The sequence below is a fragment of the Pristiophorus japonicus genome, chromosome 18 (genome assembly GCF_044704955.1).
Source record: "Pristiophorus japonicus isolate sPriJap1 chromosome 18, sPriJap1.hap1, whole genome shotgun sequence".
NCBI lineage: Eukaryota > Metazoa > Chordata > Chondrichthyes > Pristiophoridae > Pristiophorus > Pristiophorus japonicus.
Window position 1 is genome coordinate 26,267,437 of NC_091994.1, and position 20,410 is coordinate 26,287,846.

A 20,410-nucleotide genomic window follows, 5' to 3' on the forward strand; every position below is an offset into this window, starting at 1 on the left:
TAGTTCGCATGTCAGACATGAGATTCCCTAAACAACTGCTATATGCGGAGCTCCTTCATGGCAAACGAGCCAAAAGAGGGCAGTGGAAACATTACAAGGATACCCTCAAAGCCTCCCTGGTGAAGTGCAACATCACCACTGACGCCTGGGAGACCCTGGCCGTAGACCGCCCTAGGTGGAGAAAGTGCATCCGGGAGGGCGTTGAGCTCTTCGAATCTCAACGCTGCGAGTGTGAAGAGGTCAAGCGCAGGCAACGGAAGGAGCGTGTGGTAAATCAGTGCCACCCCCCCTTCCCCCGACGAATATCTGTCCCACCTGTGACAGAGTCTGTGGCTCTCGTGTTGGACTGTTCAGCCATCAAAGAACTCACTTCAGGAGTGGAAGCAAGTCTTCCTCGATTTCGAGGGACTGTCTATGATGATGATGCTCTATGATTATTTTCCCGGAGGTACATTTGCTAATTCCCATTTATTTACCATTTCTGCCTATTGATTAGTGACTGTTGGCAGATATGAAATTGGTAACACGCTATATGGAGAGTAGTAGGTGGTACCAATGATTTTGACTTTGAGAACATCATGAAAAAACTAATGTCAAATTGTTAACAAAAATTATCATGGAACGTAAAGAGCATTTTGACAAGACTTTGCACTGAATTTACTACAGACAGTGAAGTTAGAAAAATATACTTCTGCTATTTTCTTAGTGTTGAGGTATTTCATGAGGGAGCATTTGCAAAAACTATGACTGATGTAAACAGGATATATTTCTTTTTGTGTTGACAGTTTTGAACTTCACTTGATGCTTTCAATACGGATTCGTGAATGTTGGCAGCTAGTCATGCTCTTGGATTTATTCCATCATTTACTTGCTAGGTTTCTGCTGGAGAAGGTTAAGATCTGTTTGCATAGATCCAGATCATTGCCACAATCATGGCGAAATTCTTTTCACAAGGACTGATGGAGCCATAAATCATAGCATGACATAATAATTACAACATGGAAACAGGCCATTCAGTCCAACTAATCCATGTTGGTGTTTATCCTCCAAATGAGCAATGCCTGTTCCCATTTCGCTTCATCCCCCTTTCCTTCAACCTTTTCTTAAATCCAACCAGCAGAGGATAAATTTACTTTTAAGTGTCAGCCATGACTCAGTTGGTAGCACCCTCGCCTCTGAGTCAGAAGGTTGTGGGTTCAAGTCCCACTCCTGAGACCTGAGCTCAAAAATTTAAACTGATACTCCAGTGCAATGCTGGGGAGTGCTGCACTGTCAGAGGTGCTGTCTTTCAGATGAGACGCTAAACCAAGGCCCCATCTGTTCTCTCAGATGGATGTAAAAGATCCCATGGCATTATTTCGAAGAAGAGCAGGGGAGTTATCCCTGGTGTCCTGTCCAATATTTATTCCTCAATCAACATAACAAAAGCAAATCATCTGGTCATTATCACATTGATGTTTGTGGGAGCTTGCTGCGCGCAAATTGGCTGCCGTGTTACCTACATTACAACAGTGACTGCACTTCAAAAGTACCTCATTGGCTGTAAAGCGCTTTAGGACGCCTGGTGGTCATGAAAGGCGCTATATAAATGCAAGTCTATCTTTCTTTCTTATAATTTAGTGCATCTAAATTTCAGATCATCTAAATTCAAGGTTTCAATTTAAAATTGGCCAGTGTGCCAATTGGAAAGACCCAGGCTTTGCCAGATTTTGAAAATACATTACTATAAAAAAACGAGGAAATGCAATGCAGATAGCATCAACCCCAACCAGGGATTCTGATGCAAAACAAATCTCCGTACACATAGGTGCATTCCAAAATTTTAGCACTACATATGTGCAGAGGGACATTTATCTCTTTCTATATGTGCATTAAAATGTTATTACATTTCCCAAGTAATCCAAATTTGGATTAGGATTTACTACTCAGCCTTACAAAGTGGCTTAAATGTTAGCTCTGTGTGCAACTGAGCCAAGTTCTAAATTTGCTTTAAGTCTATGGGATAAAAATGTGTGCGCCTGAGGCAAGAGGCCTGAGGATCGACAGGCAGTGCTCCTTGGGCCTCATCCGCATACTTGGAACGAGTTGCAGGCTCTGGTGGTAACAATGCAGGCAGCTCACCCAACAGGAGGACCCAATTTAGGGCCGGTTACCTCGCCAGCGGCAGCCCTCGGGTAAATCCCAGGAGGGGGCTTTGGAGCGAGCTACCGGGGAGAGTGGGAAAGCGACAGCTGTGGAGTCAGGGGAGCACTCCTGCTTTGCCTGACTCCACAGGGAAGCTTTTTCCATGCTTACTTTTAATTGGCGGCCGTGGGGAGAATCCTGAGCGGGTCAGGCTCAATGCCTGTGCCACTCATCGGGACCTAATTTCTCCAGGATTTAGGCCCCTAAATAACCTGTTCAAAGAGCCTACCATCTGTTTTAGGCGTCTGCCCAAGTCCCATGAATTTATCAGTGGGACCAAAGCCTCTGCTGATTAGACACAGGTCGTCCAACTACTAAATTGGTATGCTTTCCATCAGTTTTATGCCCGAAGAAAGGGCGCAACACATACCAATTTCTGCCCTTAAGCATCTTTTATTCATATTTACTCATTCAGTGGCTATGGACAGTAAAAAAAGCATTTTCACATGAAACCTGAGAGGTCTCATTTGCATACAAATTAAGCTTAACTCTGATCAGTTATTTTGAGATCAGAAAGGAAGTATTCTATCTGTATAAAATTTGCAGATCATTCTGTTAGTGTAAAAATACAACCGTACCAAAGGCCATATGCAAATAGCAACTCAGTGCTTTATATACTCTAGTATTTCTTAGTCTTTTCTTGTAAGATTATTTATTTTGTAAAAAGCTCCACCAATTTCAATAGTTTACTCAAAAGGATCATCTGTGTAGCATATTGAACTGCATTTTTTCACGAAACAGGTGATGTATTCCTGTTTGCAGACCTACTTCAGTGACAGCTTTGAGGTTTACCATCAAAAATGGATTCAGGTGGGACATACTATATACTGTACTGAGGGTGAAATATTGTATGAATCAAATATCTTTTGAATAATGCATCTCAGTTAGACCTTTCCAATCCCATAGTCAAGATGTGTGTGTCCAAACTGGTGTGACCTCTAAGTATCTTCAGTGTCTCTTAATACCCTGTTTATCTTCCCTTCTGCTTAGAAATTTGCTCAAGTTCACCATATTGCTATAAAAACAACAACTTGAATTTATATAGCGCCTTTAATGTAGTAAAACATCCCAAGATGCTTGATGTCATGTAACCTACATGGTTATTGCTTGTACTATTACAAGGTGTGCCACCAGAGGGCACCGCAGTGGGAGACTTGCAGCTTACTTGTACAGGTGTGCCTGGCCTAGTATAAAATCAGGCAACAATGTGTGATCCTCACTCTGGAGTTATCAATAAAGGACTAAGGTCACTACAGTTCAAGTATAACACATTGCCTCGTGGAGTCATTATCAGAGCATCCAAAGACACAACAATTGGCGACGAGATTACGGACCTTCACGCGAAAATGGCTAACCTTGGTACATTGCAGCAGTTCGCCGATGGTGATGATTGGGATGCCTTTGTGGAGGGGCTCGACCATTTCTTCACAGCAAACGACCTGGCAGGCGACAATCCAGCCACACTGGCTGATAAGCACAGAGCTATCCTGCTAACCAGTTGTGGGCCCACTGTCTATGGCCTCGTCAGGGACTTGCTGGCACCAGCGAAGGCAACGACCGAGGCGTACGAGGAGCTTGTAACGCTGATCCACGAACAACTCAAGCCCAAAGAGAGCATCCTCACAGCCAGACACCGGTTTTACACCCACCGACGGCCCGAAGGCCAGGAAATCGCAAAAAATGCTGCAGACCTCAGGAGGCTGGCGGCACCATGTGATTTCAGCGACCACCTCACCGAAGCACTGCGGGATATATTTGTCATTGGAATCGGCCATGAGGGCCTTCTTCATAAGTTACTGTCTGCGGATACCACAGTCAAACTGCAGGAGGCCATCTCCGTGAGCCAGGCATTCATGACCTTGACCTGCGGCTCTAGCCAGATGACTCATCCTTGGGACTCAAACCCGGCTAGTACTGTGCACAGAGTGGCACATTTTAGAGGCTGGACTGTAGAACGTGAACCTTCTCAGGGAAGAGAGAACAGGCCCCCGAGTCTCTACTCTCAGAATCCACTGAGGGGGGCTAATCGAGTAGCTCCATGCTGGCGTCGTGGAGGGAATCACAGGGCTCACCAGTGCCGCTTTAAAGACTGTGTATAAAGGCTGCAGCACAAAGGGCCACCTCCAGCGAATGGGTAAAAGAAACATGACTCATTGTGTTGATGAAGAGTTTGCAGATGGCCATGAATCCAGCGTGGATTATGAAACGATAGATGGAGAGGCAGCTCAGCTCCACGATGAGGTATATGGCATGCTTACCTGCACCACCGAGTGTTCCCTGTTGAGGATGGAAGTCGAGATAAATGGCATTCCAGTCTTCATGGAAGTGGACACAGGGGTGAGCCAATCAGTAATGAATCAAAAAGCCTTTGAGAGGCAATGGGACAATCAAACTGAACGACCCAAGTTGGTCCCGGTTCAGGCACTTACACCGATGAAATTATCCCAGTCGTTGGTAGTACGGATGTAAAGGTACTCAATGGTGGCACGGTGCACAAGTTACCTCTGTGGATTGTTGCAGGTGATGGACCAACGCTATTCAAAAGAAGGTGGATGGAGAAGATCCATTGGAGTTGGGAAGATTTCACCCCTCCAGCGATTGACGTCCTCCGCGCTCAGAGGCAAAGCAAGCCCTCACTTGAGGGTGGACCCGGCACCAGAGAGCAGACCAGCACAGCACCCGAGGCACAGACCGTCCAGCACGACTGTGGGAGATGATCCAGCTGAGACGACCCAACACACCTTCCAGGTTCCAGTGGCAAGGCGCCGGAGGAAGAAAATTGGATCCAAAGGTGACTTCCCAGCTTTGGTGGCAGAACCCGGGGAGAAGAAGTCGACATCGTGAATGGAGGAAAGATGGCACCCAAACCACAAGTTGATGCGCTGAAGAAAAAGATGGCGGCGGCCAGACCACGAGGTGCAGCGCTGATGGAGCAACACGTGGCACCAAACGGAGAAGAGGATTGGGGTAAAGATAGCACGGCTCTCTTAAAGGAGGCCTTCAACCCACCACACTTATAGGGTCAGTTCCACATTCTCAATCAATGTAAGAGCAACTCTGAGTTAGATGTAAAATGTGCAATTGATGATCACAGTTTTGTACATGCAATAAGCAAAGAAAAGTTGCGCGATCGCGATCGGAGCTACAGGTTATTTACAATGAGTAATGAAGCATTGTAGGATTTCAACTGTATTTAGTCAATGCAGCGGGCGGACACCCATCGGGAGCACACAGGTCCAGCAAGCTACCCAATGTAGTTGCCTGCATCCCTGGGACCAGAGTTATGCACCATGGAGTGTGTCCACAAGCAGCCAATACATACAAGCTGCAGAGCAAGCGATCTCAGGAGGGCAACAGCACTGGTATTGATACCCTGCCCCTGATCGTCTCCACCTCTCAGGCACCCGATGGCACCAACCGCCACGAGCCTGAAAGAGCAAACTGTGCTAAGGCGCAGCCCCCAGACCCTATCGCCACCAACGCTATACCCGGGAATGAAGGGTCACCCGTAACAGTGCTCCCAAATGGGATCGGGACTAGCCAGGATCCCAAACCAAATAACGCCCAGGCAAGCGAGTCAGTAGTTCCCTGCGCACTGCTAGACGACTGCTCCTCAGGGAGCAGCAGTGACCCGGGGCACAAGGAGAGGACAGGGAGGTCACAGGCATCTGTCAACCTGCCCGACACTAGGAGCAACGGCAAAAGCCCCAAGAGCAGGCAACTTGAGCCAACCAGGTTCCCACTGCCAGCACTGGGCACCGCGCCACCACCAGACTACCTGGACACCATCCAGCAGTCCTGGCACTAGTTTGTCGTCACGCACCGGCGCTGACCTCAGCCCTGACTTCAAGAATATTCCAAGCATGAACCACAAATGCAATACTGTAAATGCAAATTTTTTGGGGGGGCTTGAATATATATGAATGTTTAGAGCCAATGACACCATCTGTATGTGTGTGGGGGGGCGGAGGGTAAGTGGAGAGAATAGAGTGGTCATGGACACACAAACAGAAACCACCAGCACTCTACTGCCACCCACTCACCCAAGATGGAAACGACCCGCCAAGGGTCAACTGGATAGAGCTAAACTCAGAGCACAGAAAATGCAGAGTGGATTTGCACTAAAGGCTTGGGGGAGAGTGATGTCATGTATCCTACATGGTTACTGCTTGTACTATTACAAGGTGTGTCACCAGAGGGCACCACAGTGGGAGACTTGCAGGTTACTTGTACAGGTGTGCCAGGCCTAGTATAAAAGGCAGGCCACCAGGTGTGATCCTCACTCTGGAGTTATCAATAAAGGACTACGGTCACTACAGTTCAAGTACAACCCATTGCCTCGTGGAGCCATTATCAGAGCATCCAAAGATACAACACTTCACAGGAGAGTTATCAGACAAAATTTGACTCTGAGCCACATAAAGAGATATCAGGACAGGTAACCAAATGCTTGCTCAAAGAGGTAGGTTTTAAGGAGCGAGTTAAGGAGGGGAAAGAGGTAAAGAAGCTGAAAGGTTTAGGAAGGGAATTGCAGAGCATAGGGCTGAGGGAACTGAAGGCTAGGCTGCCAATGGTGGTGCGAAGGAAATCTGCGCAAGAGGCCAGAATTAGAGGAACTCAGAGATCTCAGAAGGTTGTAGGGCTGGAGGAGGTTACAGAGATAGAGAGGGGTGAGGGCATGAAGGGATTTGAACACAAGGATAGCAATTTTAAAATTGAGGTGTTGCCAGACGAGAAGTCAATGTAGGTCAGAAAACACAAGGGCATTGGGTGAGCGGGACTTGGAACGAGTTAGGATACAGGCAGCAGAGTATTGGATAAGCTCAAGTTTACGGGGGGGGGAGTGGTGATAGATGGGAGGCTGGACAGGAGTGCATTGGAACAGTAAAGTCTGAAGGTCACAAAGGCATGGGTGAGGGTATCAGCAGCAGATGGGCTGAGGCAGAAGCAGAGACGGGCGATGTTATGGAGGTGGAAGTAGATGGTCTTGGTAATGGAGAAGATATGTGGTCTAAATAAAGCCTAATTCCATTTGTCTTCAATACTGCTTCTCTATATCAGAAGATGATCCCATTCGCACAACCAATCCCCTACACCAATCTCTCTCTCACACACAAACGTTTCATGTATCTCCCTTTTTCATTGGATATTGACATATTCAGTGCTTCCCTGAACTTTCCTCACCTGTTACTTCTAAGATAAAATAGTGACTTTGGTGCTCTTCCTCCTGTACAATCATCCCTGTACTGAAACGGAGAAACACTGCATAGTCTCCTACGCTATGGATAGAACTAAGCGATCCCACAACCAACAAACGAAGCTCTGCAGTCCTGCCACATCCAGTCATGATTTGTGGTGGACAATTAAACAACTAACAAGTCGAGGTATCGCCATGAACATCCCCATCCTCAATGATGGCGGAGCCTAGCACGTGAATGCAAAAGACCAGGCTGAAGCATTCGCAACCATCTTCAGCCATCTTGGCCTCCTCCTGAGGTCCCCAACATGACAGATGCCAGTCTTCAGCCAATTCAATTTACTCCACGTGATATCAAGAAACAACTGAGCGCACTGGATACAGCAAAGGCTATGGGCCTCAACAACATCCCAGCTGTAGATCTGAAGAATTGTGCTCCAGAACTAGCCGCTCCTCTAGCCAAGCTGTTTCAGTACAGCTACAACACTGGCATCTACCCAACAAAGTGGAAACTGTCCAAGTATGATCTATCCACAAAAGGCAGGACAAATCCAATCCTGCTAATTACCGCCCATCAGCCGACTCTCAATCATCAGCAAAATGATGGAAGATGTCGTTGACAGTGCTATCAAGCAGTACTTATTCACCAATAACCTGCTCACTGATGCTCAGTTTGGTTTTCCAGGACCACTTGGCCCCAGACCTCATTAGAGCCTTGCTCCAATCATGGACAAAAGAGTTGAATTCCAGTGGTGAGGTGAGAGCGACTGCTCTTGACATCAAGGCAGCATTTGACAAAAGTGTGGCACCAAGGAGCTCGAGTAAAATTGAAGCCAATGGGAAGCAGGGGAAAACTTTCCACTGATTGGAGTTATACCAAGCACAAAGGAAGATGGTTGTGGTTGTTGGAGGCCAATCATTTCAGCCCCAGGACATCGCTGCAAGAGTTCCACAGGGCAGTGTCCTAGGCCCAACCAATGACAGCTGCTTCATCAATGACCTTCCCTCCATCATAAGGTCAGAAGTGGGGATGTTCACTGATCATTGCACAGTGTTCAGTTCTATTCGCAATTCCCCAGATAATGAAGCAGTCCATGCCCACATGCAGCAAGACCTGGACACCATCCAGGCTTGGGCTGATTAGTGGCAAGTACCATTTATGCCACACAAGTGCCAGGCAATGACCATCTCCAACAAGCGAGAGTCTAACCACCTCCCCTGGATATTCAACAGAAATATCATCATCAAATCCCCCTCTAACAACATCCTGGGGGTCACCATTGATCAGAAACTTAACTGGACCAGCCACATAAATACTGTGGCTACAAGAGCAGGTCAGAGGCTGGGTATTCTGTGGCGAGTGACTCACCTTCTGACTCCCCAAAGCCTTTCCACCACCTACAAGGCACAAATCAGGAATGTGATGGAATACTCTCCACTTGCCTGGATGAGTGCAACTCCAACAACACTCAAGAAGTTCGACACCATCCAGGACAAAGCAGCCCACTTGATCAGCACTTCATCCACCACCTTCAACATTCACTCCCTGCATCACTGTGACAACATAGCTGCAGTGTGTACCATCTACAAGATGCACTGCAGCAACTCGCCAAGGCATCTTTGACAGCACCTCCCAAGCCTGCGACCTCTACCACCTAGAAGGACCAGGGAAGCAAGCACATGAGAACACCGCCACCTCCAAGTTCCCCTCCAAATCACACAACATCCTGACTTGGAAATATATCACCATTCTTTCATTGTTGTGGTCAAAATCCGAGAACTCCCTCCATAAAAGCACTGTGGGAGTACCTTCATGACACAGACTGCCCTTCTCAAGGGCAATTATGGATGGGCAATAAATAATGGCCTTGCCAGTGATGCCCACATCCCGAGAATGAATAAATTAAATTAAACTCTATCTCATTCTTTCATAGGATCTCAAAACTGCAACTCCTTCATTCTCTTAATTATTCCTTCCTCCTACAATCTTTTTAAATCCAAGCGTAGCATCACCAAATCATTATTTCTTGATTTACCTGTTTTTTTTTCATTCTTTTCAGTTGGGTCCCCTGCATTATAGGCCTTTGGCTATTTTTTAGGTTTCCTAATTTAAAGTTTTTGACCCTAGTTACATAAAATGACAATGTTCCCAGATTGGTGAGTTTTCTGCTAAACTCTCCAGTTCAAAGGCTTTTAAAACTTGAAATTGTCTTATCCTCAGGTTGTGTTGAAGGAAAAGTGTAGTGGCGGTTATGCAGTCTCACATAAAATATTGCAGTGTCTCACAAGAACCAAAACTCACTTGAATTCTAATTCGTCTGCTTTGCAGCTTCGCTAATGTTGCAAGATACTGCAGTGTCAGGTCTCGCTCTGACTGCAGAGGAATGTAGTGTAGGACCCCCTGCAGAAATCAGTCTCACATAGCTTAGGTTTGGCAGTGCATGATGTAGAATGCCAGTGTAACATCAAACTGCATTAAAAAAAATTCTCACTGAGCCCTAATGTTCTACTTTTAAAATTTGGCTAGAGCTAAATTTAAATATTTGAAAGTGTGTATACTCCTGTCAACACTCTTACAGTTTTTAAAACTTAATATAAGCAACCATGGCATGTGAAAAGGCAATTTTGCCCATCGAGCGTACTCGCTCCTTTGCCTCATACACAACTACACTGTCATGGCCTTCACCTACCCAACCAATAATAAAGAAAAGAAAGAACTTACATTTATATACATTTATATGACCTCAGGACCTCCCAAAGTGCTCGACAAACAATGAAGTACTTTTTGAAGTGTAGTCATTGTTGTAATGTAGGAAACATGGCAGCCAATATGTGCACAGCGATGTCCCATCAACAGGAATTAAGTCAATAGACTACCTGTTCCAGTGATGCTGATTGAGGGATGAATATTGGCCATGACATTAGGGATAACTTCCCTGCTCTTCTTCAAACAGTGCCATGAAATCTGTTCCATCCACCTGAGAGTCTCAGTTTAACATCTCATCCAAAAGACGGCACCACCAGCAGTGCAGCACTCTTTGCAGCACTGCAGTGAAGCGTCAGCCTGGACTATGTGATGTCTCTGAAATGTGGCTTGAACCCTTGACCTTCTGACTCAAAGGCAGAAGTGCCGCCACTGAGCTAAGAATGACAGCTAATAATTCCTGAGGAAGGCAATTTTAACCAGGTAAAATCTCCCCAAAAAAGCTATCACAATGAACCTTCTTCCAATATTCTTGTCCTGTACTAAATAACATAAGCGATCCATAATCTAATTTAACCATCCATGCCTAAATGTATCCACCTTCAATGCAATGTTTTGCATGATAAGTGCATAATTTCATTTTACATTAGCAGTAACTAAGTTGAATGGGAGTCCATTCCATACATCAATCACTGAGAAATAATGTACTTCTAGCCTTGCAGGAAGTTTAAATCAATACCCTCTAGACTCACACTCAAAAATGAAGTTAAATAATGCTACTAACCTAGTGGATATGAGCAATGCTTCGCTCAAGCCTGTAAGAATGCATGGACAAAGTCCTTTCCTTGGGTGGGAGAATTCCAATTGGAGCCAGGCAGTTTAAACAAGTTACTATCTGGCTAAAACTGATGCTGCAGCTATCAGTCTTAAACCAATAGTTGAGGTATAAATGTACCCTGAAAGACACAAGCCTTATTTTAAGTGTATGTAAACATTTCCTCATTAACTACCATTTTAGTGTGATTATTTCCACAACTTACTTCTATACTTAAACGCTTGTTATGGTTTAGTATAAACGAACTAATAAGCTATGTATACAATTTCCACTTAACTAGCTATACAAACAATCTCAGCTTCAATGGAAAACCATGTTCAACACTTTCCAAAGATCTCTTGAAATATTCCATTGAACTTCTGGTCACAAGGTAATGCAGAGCACAAATACATGGTAGAATATGATGATCGCTGTTTATACACTGATGATCTCAAAATGAGGGCCATGGAGTTTCCTCTTCTCAAACTTGCCTACCTAAACATAAAATAGTTATTTGAAATTTGGAACTACAAATAGTAAATTTAATTTTTATATTAAGTATAAATAAACATTATTTTTATATATTTTTGCTAATCTTTATTTTCTCAATGAAGCAAGCTCTGAGGAAGAATGCAGACGATCACAACAGAATGTAGACAGGTATGGGGAATGAGCAAATGTATGGCACTTGCAGTTCCATGTAGATAAATGTGATGTAACACATTTTGGGAAATGGAACCGAAAATGGAAATATACCCAAAACCTAGAGGTCTAGGAATATCTAGAGTTACAAACATACAAATATTTACCAGTGGAATTGCAAGTGGAAAAATGCATAAAAGTAGCAAATAGGATTCTGGGTTTTATATATAGAGGCATCGAATACAAAAGTGAGGAGATGGTGAAGAATCTATACTAGATATTTGGTAGGTCCAGTTGGAGTAATGTGTGCAGTTATGAGGGGAAGAATATAGAAGGGATATCAGAGCCATCGAAAAAGTGCATTGCAGCTTTATGAGGGAGAGAGGATTTTATTTTCATGAGACCTAAAAGTAAAACTAGGACTATATTCACTGAAACAGAGAAGGTCTGGGGATTCTTAAAAGTGGAAGCATTTGAGAACGTAAAGAATGAAAGATTATATCCACAGGTTAATGAATTGAGAGCAAAGAGGCATGAACTCAGCATTAGCATTAGATGCATAAAGGATTATTAGAATATGGAATGTATTACAATTGGCTATTGAATCTGAGTCAATCACATAATTTAACAAAAATTAGATAAACACTTAGGGGGAGAAATTTGGTTGGGCCTCATTTGGGGCAGTAAACCAGGAAATTTTGCAGACCCATTGCGCATGCGCTGAACTCCGATTCAGATCCCGGCAAAAGCCGAGTCTTAAAGGCGCTGCATAGTAATGCACCCATTAAAGTTTTCAAAATCACCTGTTTTCAACCTGTACTGTCTGCCGTTGCAAACTCGGAGGCTCATGCAACTTGCTGTGTGTAAACATTTCACTGACTGCAACCTCTGAAGGAAGGGCTTCCTCATCCCTTTCATTAGCCACAGGTTAATGACTTTGCAAGCCTGTACCGACTGTTTTTCCAGATGTTGTTCTTGGCGGTCGCTAAGTGAGGCAGCCGCACCTAATTTACCGCAAGCATGGGCGTTGCTCCAGGACAGACGTCAGGATCTCCAGGCGCTACTGGTTTGTGCCCCTGGTGAGTCTCTAATGAATTTTCGGTCGGGGCGCTAAATGCTGCACTCCCGGTCGGTAACCTCTTGCGCTTCCATTAACTTCCCATCTGGCCGCTAACTGAGGTGCTAGACAATCGAAAATCCAGCCCTAATTAAAGAATTAATATATTAAAGGGTATGTAGAAGGAGCAGGGAAATGTTTTTAAAGTAAAGAGTTCCAGTAAAAGAGATACCATTGGCCAGCCACAATAGCTCCCCACATATCAAGGGATTTGTGATTCTGTGTTTCTCTCCATTATTTATTCAGAAAACATAGATCTCCCAAGCTGAGATGCACATTGGCGTCGAGCTGTCATTTTTAATAATGGTTATTAAATCCTCTATGACCACTTATGAAGGGTACTTTGCACTTTCATCTATCAAAGTAGTAATTTTGCAATCCACAATGAGTACAAGTGAGTGGGAAGTGCTTGATCTATTGGGATTCAACACAATGAGAGTGATTGAGAAAGGATTGGGCAGGGCAACTATTTCAAGGTGACTGATTAAGTCAAAATCCATTTTTATTATGTGGAATTGTCGGACTTTTACTGGTGGTGTTATCTGAAAATTAATTTTGCACTTTTTATTTTTGTACGGTCTAACCAGGGTTACATCATGCATGATAGTGCACACTAAAGAAGAGCTACACTGTTTATAAGATTTCACATCTGCACTGGAAACAGGGATCCATATGGCCTGAAGGGCAATGTTAGTGTACGGTTAGTACTTGCAGAGGCACTGAATTCTAGTGATGTGATTTTTTTTACGCTGTTCCTGTTCAGCCTGCCCATTGCAGGCTTTGCCATTGAAATGGCCCTAAAACTTATGTACATCATCTTGTTCAGTTTACAGTTTACTTTTTCTTCATAACTGCAACAGGACTTGGGCTGCTTTCCCTACGTATTGACCTGTCGTACACAGTCCTTAGTGTGAAGCAGTAGCCTGAATTGAAAGCAACATTTAAGGAGTACTCCTGAGATCCTACTGCTACCTTTCTATGATCTCAACATCTGTAGTGACCTTCGGTTAGTATGGTTATCAGATGCTTTTCTATGTCCCGTCTGAAGAGGTGCAATGGCCTTGTGCACGTTTTGTCAGATTCTCCCTATTAAAACAGCTGGCTGGCTTTCTTCACAAAATGCTGGAAATCTCAGCGGGTCAGGCAGCATCTGTGGAGAGAAACAGAGAAACAGCATCTCCACAGATGCTGCCTGACCCGCTGAGATTTCCAGCATTTTCTGTTTTTATTTCAGATTCCCAGCATCCGCAATATTTTGCTTTTGTATTTGGGTTGGCTTTCTTCAGTAGATTCACTTTGAACTAGAGTTGAAACCTCTGCAATATCGACTAGAATATTCCATGCGAGCATCTACTCTGGTTGAAGTGTTTATACTGATTCTATAAAGAATGAACTTGCATTAATAAAACAACTTATCATTTCTCTCAAGATGTCCTACAGCACGCCATGTACAATGAATTATTTTGAAGTGCAGTCAATGTTGCTTTGAATGCTGCTCCCATTTTGCACATGGCAAGGTCCCACAAACAGCACGGAAATTAATAACTAGTTCATCTATTTTTGGTGCTGCAGAGGAGTGTTGCCCAAAGTCTTAGAACTCCCTGCTCTTCAAATAATATAATGGAATCGTTAATATCCATCTGAAAGGGCAGATTGAGCCATTGTTTAATGTCCTATTTGATGGATCCAAGAATGAAGCACATACTCAGAATTGCACTAAACTGTTGTTCTAGATTATGTGCTCAACTCCTTGAATGGGGTTCGAATCTAAGGTGATACTGTGGTCAATTAAATCAAACTGACACATAGATTTGCAATGCAGTCATCTGTTGCCCTGGGATTTATATTCATAGAAACATAGAAACATAGAAACATAGAAAATAGGTGCAGGAGTAGGCCATTCGGCCCTTCTAGCCTGCACTGCAATTCAATGAGTTCATGGCTGAACATGCAACTTCAGTACCCCATTCCTGCTTTCTCACCATACCCCTCGATCCCCCTAGTAGTAAGGACTTCATCTAACTCCTTTTTGAATATATTTAATGAATTAGCCTCAAGTACTTTCTGTGGTAGAGAATTCCACAGGTTCACCACTCTCTGGGTGAAGAAGTTTCTCCTCATCTCGGTCCTAAATGGCTTACCCCTTATCCTTAGACTGTGACCCCTGGTTCTGGACTTCCCCAACATTGGGAACATTCTTCCTGCATCTAACATGTCTAAACCCATCAGAATTTTAAATGTTTCAATGAAGTCCCCTCTCATTCTTCTGAACTCCAGTGAATACAAGCCCAGTTGATCCAGTCTTTCTTGATAGGTCAGTCCCGCCATCCCGGGAATCAGTCTGGTGAACCTTCGCTGCACTCCCTCAATAGCAAGAATGTCCTTCCTCAGGTTAGGAGACAAAAACTGTACACAATACTCCAGCTGTGGCCTCACCAAGGCCCTGTACAACTGTAGCAACACCTCCCTGCCCCTGTACTCAAATCCCCTCGCTATGAAGGCCAACATGCCATTTGCTTTCTTAACCGCCTGCTGTACCTGCATGCCAACCTTCAATGACTGATGTACCATGACACCCAGGTCTCGTTGCACCTCCCCTTTTCCTAATCTGTCACCATTCAGATAATAGTCTTTCTCTCTGTTTTTACCACCAAAGTGGATAACCTCACATTTATCCGCATTATACTTCATCTGCCATGCATTTGCCCACTCACCTAACCTATCCAAGTCGCTCTGCAGCCTCATAGCATCCTCCTCGCAGCTCACACTGCCACCCAACTTAGTGTCATCCGCAAATTTGGAGATACTACATTTAATCCCCTCGTCTAAATCATTAATGTACAGTGTAAACAGCTGGGGCCCCAGCACAGAACCTTTTTGGTACTCCACTAGTCACTGTCTGCCATTCTGAAAAGTCCCCATTTTCTCCTACTCTTTGCTTCCTGTCTGACAACCAGTTCTCAATCCATGTCAGCACACTACCCCCAATCCCATGTGCTTTAACTTTGCACATTAATCTTTTGTGTGGGACTTTGTCGAAAGCCTTTTGAAAGTCCAAATATACCACATCAACTGGTTCTCCCTTGTCCACTCTACTGGAAACATCCTCAAAAAATTCCAGAAGATTTGTCAAGCATGATTTCCCTTTCACAAATCCATGCTGACTTGGACCTATCATGTCACCTCTTTCCAAATACGCTGCTATGACATCCTTAATAATTGATTCCATCATTTTACCCACTACCGATGTCAGGCTGACCGGTCTATAATTCCCTGTTTTCTCTCTCCCTCCTTTTTTAAAAAGTGGGGTTACATTGGCTACCCTCCACTCGATAGGAACTGATCCAGAGTCAATGGAATGTTGGAAAATGACTGTCAATGCATCCTTAAGTACTCTGGGATGCAGTCCATCAGGCCCTGGGGATTTATCGGCCTTCAATCCCATCAATTTCCCCAACACAATTTCCCGACTAATAAGGATTTCCCTCAGTTCCTCCTCCTTACTAGACCCTCTGATCCCTTTTATATCCGGAAGGTTGTTTGTGTCCTCCTTAGTGAATACCGAACCAACGTACTTGTTCAATTGGTCCGCCATTTCTTTGTTCCCCGTTATGACTTCCCCTGATTCTGACTGCAGGGGATCTATGTTTGTCTTTACTAACCTTTTTCTCTTTACATATCTATAGAAACTTTTGCAATCCGTCTTAATGTTCCCTGCAAGCTTCTTCTCGTACTCCATTTTCCCTGCCCTAATCAAACCCTTTGTCCTCCTCTGCAGTCCCCAGGTTCGCTGCTATTTCTGGCCAATTTGTATGCCACTTCCTTGGCTTTAATACTATCCCTGATTTCCCTTGATAGCCATGGTTGAGCCACCTTCCCTTTTTTATTTTTACACCAGACAGGAATGTACAATTGTTGTAGTTCATCCATGCGGTCTCTAAATGTCGGCCATTGCCCATCCACAGTCAACCCCTTAAGTATCATTCGCCAATCTATCCGAGCCAATTCACGCCTCATACCTTCAAAGTTACCCTTCTTTAAGTTCTGGACCATGGTCTCTGAATTAACTGTTTCATTCTCCATCCTAATGCAGAATCCCACCATATTATGGTCAGTCTTCCCCAAGGGGCCTTGCACAACGAGATTGCTAATTAATCCTCTCTCATTACACAACACCCAGTCTAAGATGGCCTCCCCCCCAGTTGGTTCCTCGACATATTGGTCGAGAAAACCATCCCTTATGCACTCCAGGAAATCCTCCTCCACCGTATTGCTTCCAGTTTGGTTAGCCTAATCTATGTGCATATTAAAGTCACCCATTATAACTGCTGCACCTTTATTGCATGTACCCCTAATTTCCTGTTTGATGCCCTCCCCAACATCACTACTACTGTTTGGAGGTCTGTACACAACTCCCACTAATGTTTTTTGCCCTTTGGTGTTCTGTAGCTCTACCCATATAGATTCCACATCATCCAAGCTAATGTCCTTCCTAACTATTGCATTAATCTCCTCTTTAACCAGCAATGCTACCCCACCTCCTTTTCCTTTTATTCTATCCTTCCTGAATGTTGAATACCCCTGGATGTTGAGTTCCCAGCCCTGATCATCCTGGAGCCACGTCTTTGTAATCCCAATCACATCATATTTGTTAACATCTATTTGCACAGTTAATTCATCCACCTTATTACGGATACTCCTTGCATTAAGACACAAAGCCTTCAGGCTTGTTTTTTTAACACCCTTTGTCCTTTTAGAATTTTGCTGTACAGTGTTCTTTGCCTTGGGTTTCTCTGCCCTCCACTTTTCCTCATCTCCTTTCTGTCTTTTGCTTTTGTCTCCTTTTTGTTTCCCTCTGTCTCCCTGGATTGGATCCCATCCCCCTGCCATATTAGTTTAACTCCTCCCCAACAGCACTAGCAAACACTATCCCTAGGACATTGGTTCCGGTCCTGCCCAGGTGCAGACCGTCCGGTTTGTACTGGTCCCACCTCCCCCAGAACCGGTTCCAATGCCCCAGGAATTTAAATCCCTCCCTGCTGCACCACTGCTCAAGCCACGTATTCATCTGCGTTATCCTGCGATTCCTACTCTGACTAGCACGTGGCACTGGTAGCAATCCCGAGATTACTACTTTTGAGGTCCTACTTTTTAACTTAACTCCTAGCTCCTTAAATTCGTTTCATAGGAGCTCATCCCTTTTTTTACCTATGTCGTTGGTACCAATGTGCACCACGACAACTGGCTGTTCTCCCTCCCTTTTTAGAATGTCCTGCACCCGCTCCGAGACATCCTTGACCCTTGCACTAGGGAGGCAACATACCATCCTGGAGTCTTGGTTGAGGTCACAGAAACGCCTATCTATTCCCCTTATAATTGAATCCCCTATCACTATTGCTCTCCCACTCTTTTTCCTGCCCTCCTGTGCAACAGAGCCAGAACTTGGCTGCTGCTGCCCTCCCCTGATGAGTCACCCCCCCCAACAATACTCAAAGCAGTGTATCTGTTTTGCAGAGGAATGACCACAGGGGACCCCTGCACTACCTTCCTTGCACTGCTCTTCTTGCTGGTCTTCCATTCCCTATCTGGCTGTGGACCCTTTACCTGCGGTACGACCAACTCGCTACACGTGCTACTCACGTCATTCTCAGCATCGTGGATGCTCCAGAGTGAATCCACCCTCAGCTCCAACTCCGCAACGCGGTCCGTCAGGAGCTGGAGGCAGATACACTTCCCGCACACATAGTCGTCAGGAACACTGGAGTCGTCCCTGAGTTCCCACATGGTACAGGAGGAGCATAACACGTGACCGAGCTGTCCTGCTTTGACTTAGCCCTTAGATAAGCAACAGTCAGCCCGATAAGTGTGTAGTTGGGTGCACTTTCTTCCCTGTTACTTTCTAAGCATGTTCCACAGAATTATGTTCAAGAAATTCATACTCGACCACTACTGTGGTGTTTTTATTTAGTTTCTTCAAGATGACACCACCTCTGATTACAGTAAGAGCCATGTAGAATCCAGCAAGCTTCTTCTATGTAGACTTTTATTGTTCCTAAATTGTAACTTGTATTTTTAACTTGGAATCTGTTTGTTATATAGCAATAGTAGATCTGCTCTTGACTCAGCTTTACAATCTGCCACTTTCAGTGTTGCACTTAGCAAATGAACTGCACCATATGATTCTGCTGCAGCAGTCACAACATCCATCATTGTTTTAAAATGTTTGTGTGTTATATTCTGTGTAAAACTAGATACTGATTCTACAGCACCTTCTAGATTATGGCCAGGGTCTCCAATTATGTATTTGGCTTTCTTGATATTGTGCCTGTCCCCTTCCAAGTAATCTGAACATCATCAAAGTTTCATCTGGTGACTGAAAGTGGCTGCTAAGTTCTTTTCCACTGAACTCGTCATAATTGGCACTCTGTTTTTCATTCTCTCACTTATTCATTGTTATGTTTCCTCTGTTGCCAAAAGATATGTGCTTGAACATGCCCATAGGAATAATCCAGAATAACACAGTAAAAGCTAGACAACTGAAAGTTAGATAAATATGTTGACTGCCAATTACTTAAAGAAAAAAGTTATTGAACATGTTGGATGCCAATTTGAATGCTCTCTGGGAGTGTACAGTTAGCTCTCTCATAGAAACAGGGCAAATAATTATTCTTTCAACCTTTAAAATGTCTTTATAGAGTTATATCAAAGGCAAGTTGAGCCATTCATATATAGGCTAATACAGAGTATTAATTATGTTAATAAAACAAAGATCTCTTGGTTAGATTTTCTAACATCAATGTTTGGCCAGCTACAAATATTCCACTTGACCAACTAGCAAATGTTTAGTTGATTGTTTATGTTGTGTCCTTACACTCTACTGTAAATCAACACGAGGCACATACTGGAGACAAGGTCACTCTGTGACCTGTACCTTTATTCACAGGACCAAGAAGTGATGACCCTGTGTGGGATCTCCCTTTATATACCTGGATGACCAAGTGAGGAGTGTCTCCCACAAGTTCACCCCCTGTGGTCAAGGTGTGCATTTCTTCGGTGTATACAGTGTACAGTGTTGTTACATAAAGGTTACAGTGACATGAAGGTTACATACATGACATCACCTCCCCCCCAACGCCTTTGGGTCAAAGATTGAGTCTTTCAGGCGGTCGACGCTCTCTCGTGGAGTGCCGCAGTTGGGGCTCTGGTTGTTGAGCCTTGGCATGTGTCTTTGTCACCTGTGGTGATTCCGGCTCGCCCGGGCTGGCCGCAGGGACTGTGCATGCTGCTGAAGGTGCTTTTTGCAGTGGTGTGGGCAGCATCTCATGATTTTCCTCAGATTCCTCAGTGTCCATGCTGAACCTTTTTTTTACTTGGTCCAGATGCTTGCGGCATATCTGTCCATTGTTAAGTCTGACCACTATGACCCTATTCCCCTCTTTACCAATTACAGTACCTTCAAGCCACTTGGGCCCCAAAGCGTGATTAAGAACAAATGCAGGGTCATCGATTTCTGTACATCTCCCCTTTGAGTTACGGTCATGGCACTTATTTTGGGACTGGCACTTGCCCTCAACAATGTCTGACAGGACTGGGTGAATGAGGGACAGCCTAGTTTTTAGTGTGCGCTTCATGAGTAGTTCCGCTGGCGGGACTCGACCTGTAGGCCAGCAGGAGGCGCGATAGGCGGCATTGAAGGGAGGGTCCAATGTGAATCCGGAGCATGCCTTGTTTTATGATTTGGACCGCACGTTC

The 20,410-nt window shown here is 44.5% G+C and overlaps 1 long non-coding RNA gene across 2 annotated transcripts in view; it reads left to right on the top strand.

Moving 5' to 3' along the window:
• Positions 1 to 13,654, top strand: part of LOC139229168 (uncharacterized) — a 98,738-nt gene extending 85,084 nt beyond the window's left edge. For both annotated transcript variants that reach the window (XR_011587670.1, XR_011587669.1), the window contains 2 exons: positions 13,246 to 13,358; positions 13,519 to 13,654. This is a non-coding gene — a long non-coding RNA (uncharacterized lncRNA). The remainder of the gene's footprint in view (positions 1 to 13,245; positions 13,359 to 13,518) is intronic.
• The last annotated feature ends 6,756 nt before the right edge of the window (positions 13,655 to 20,410 follow it).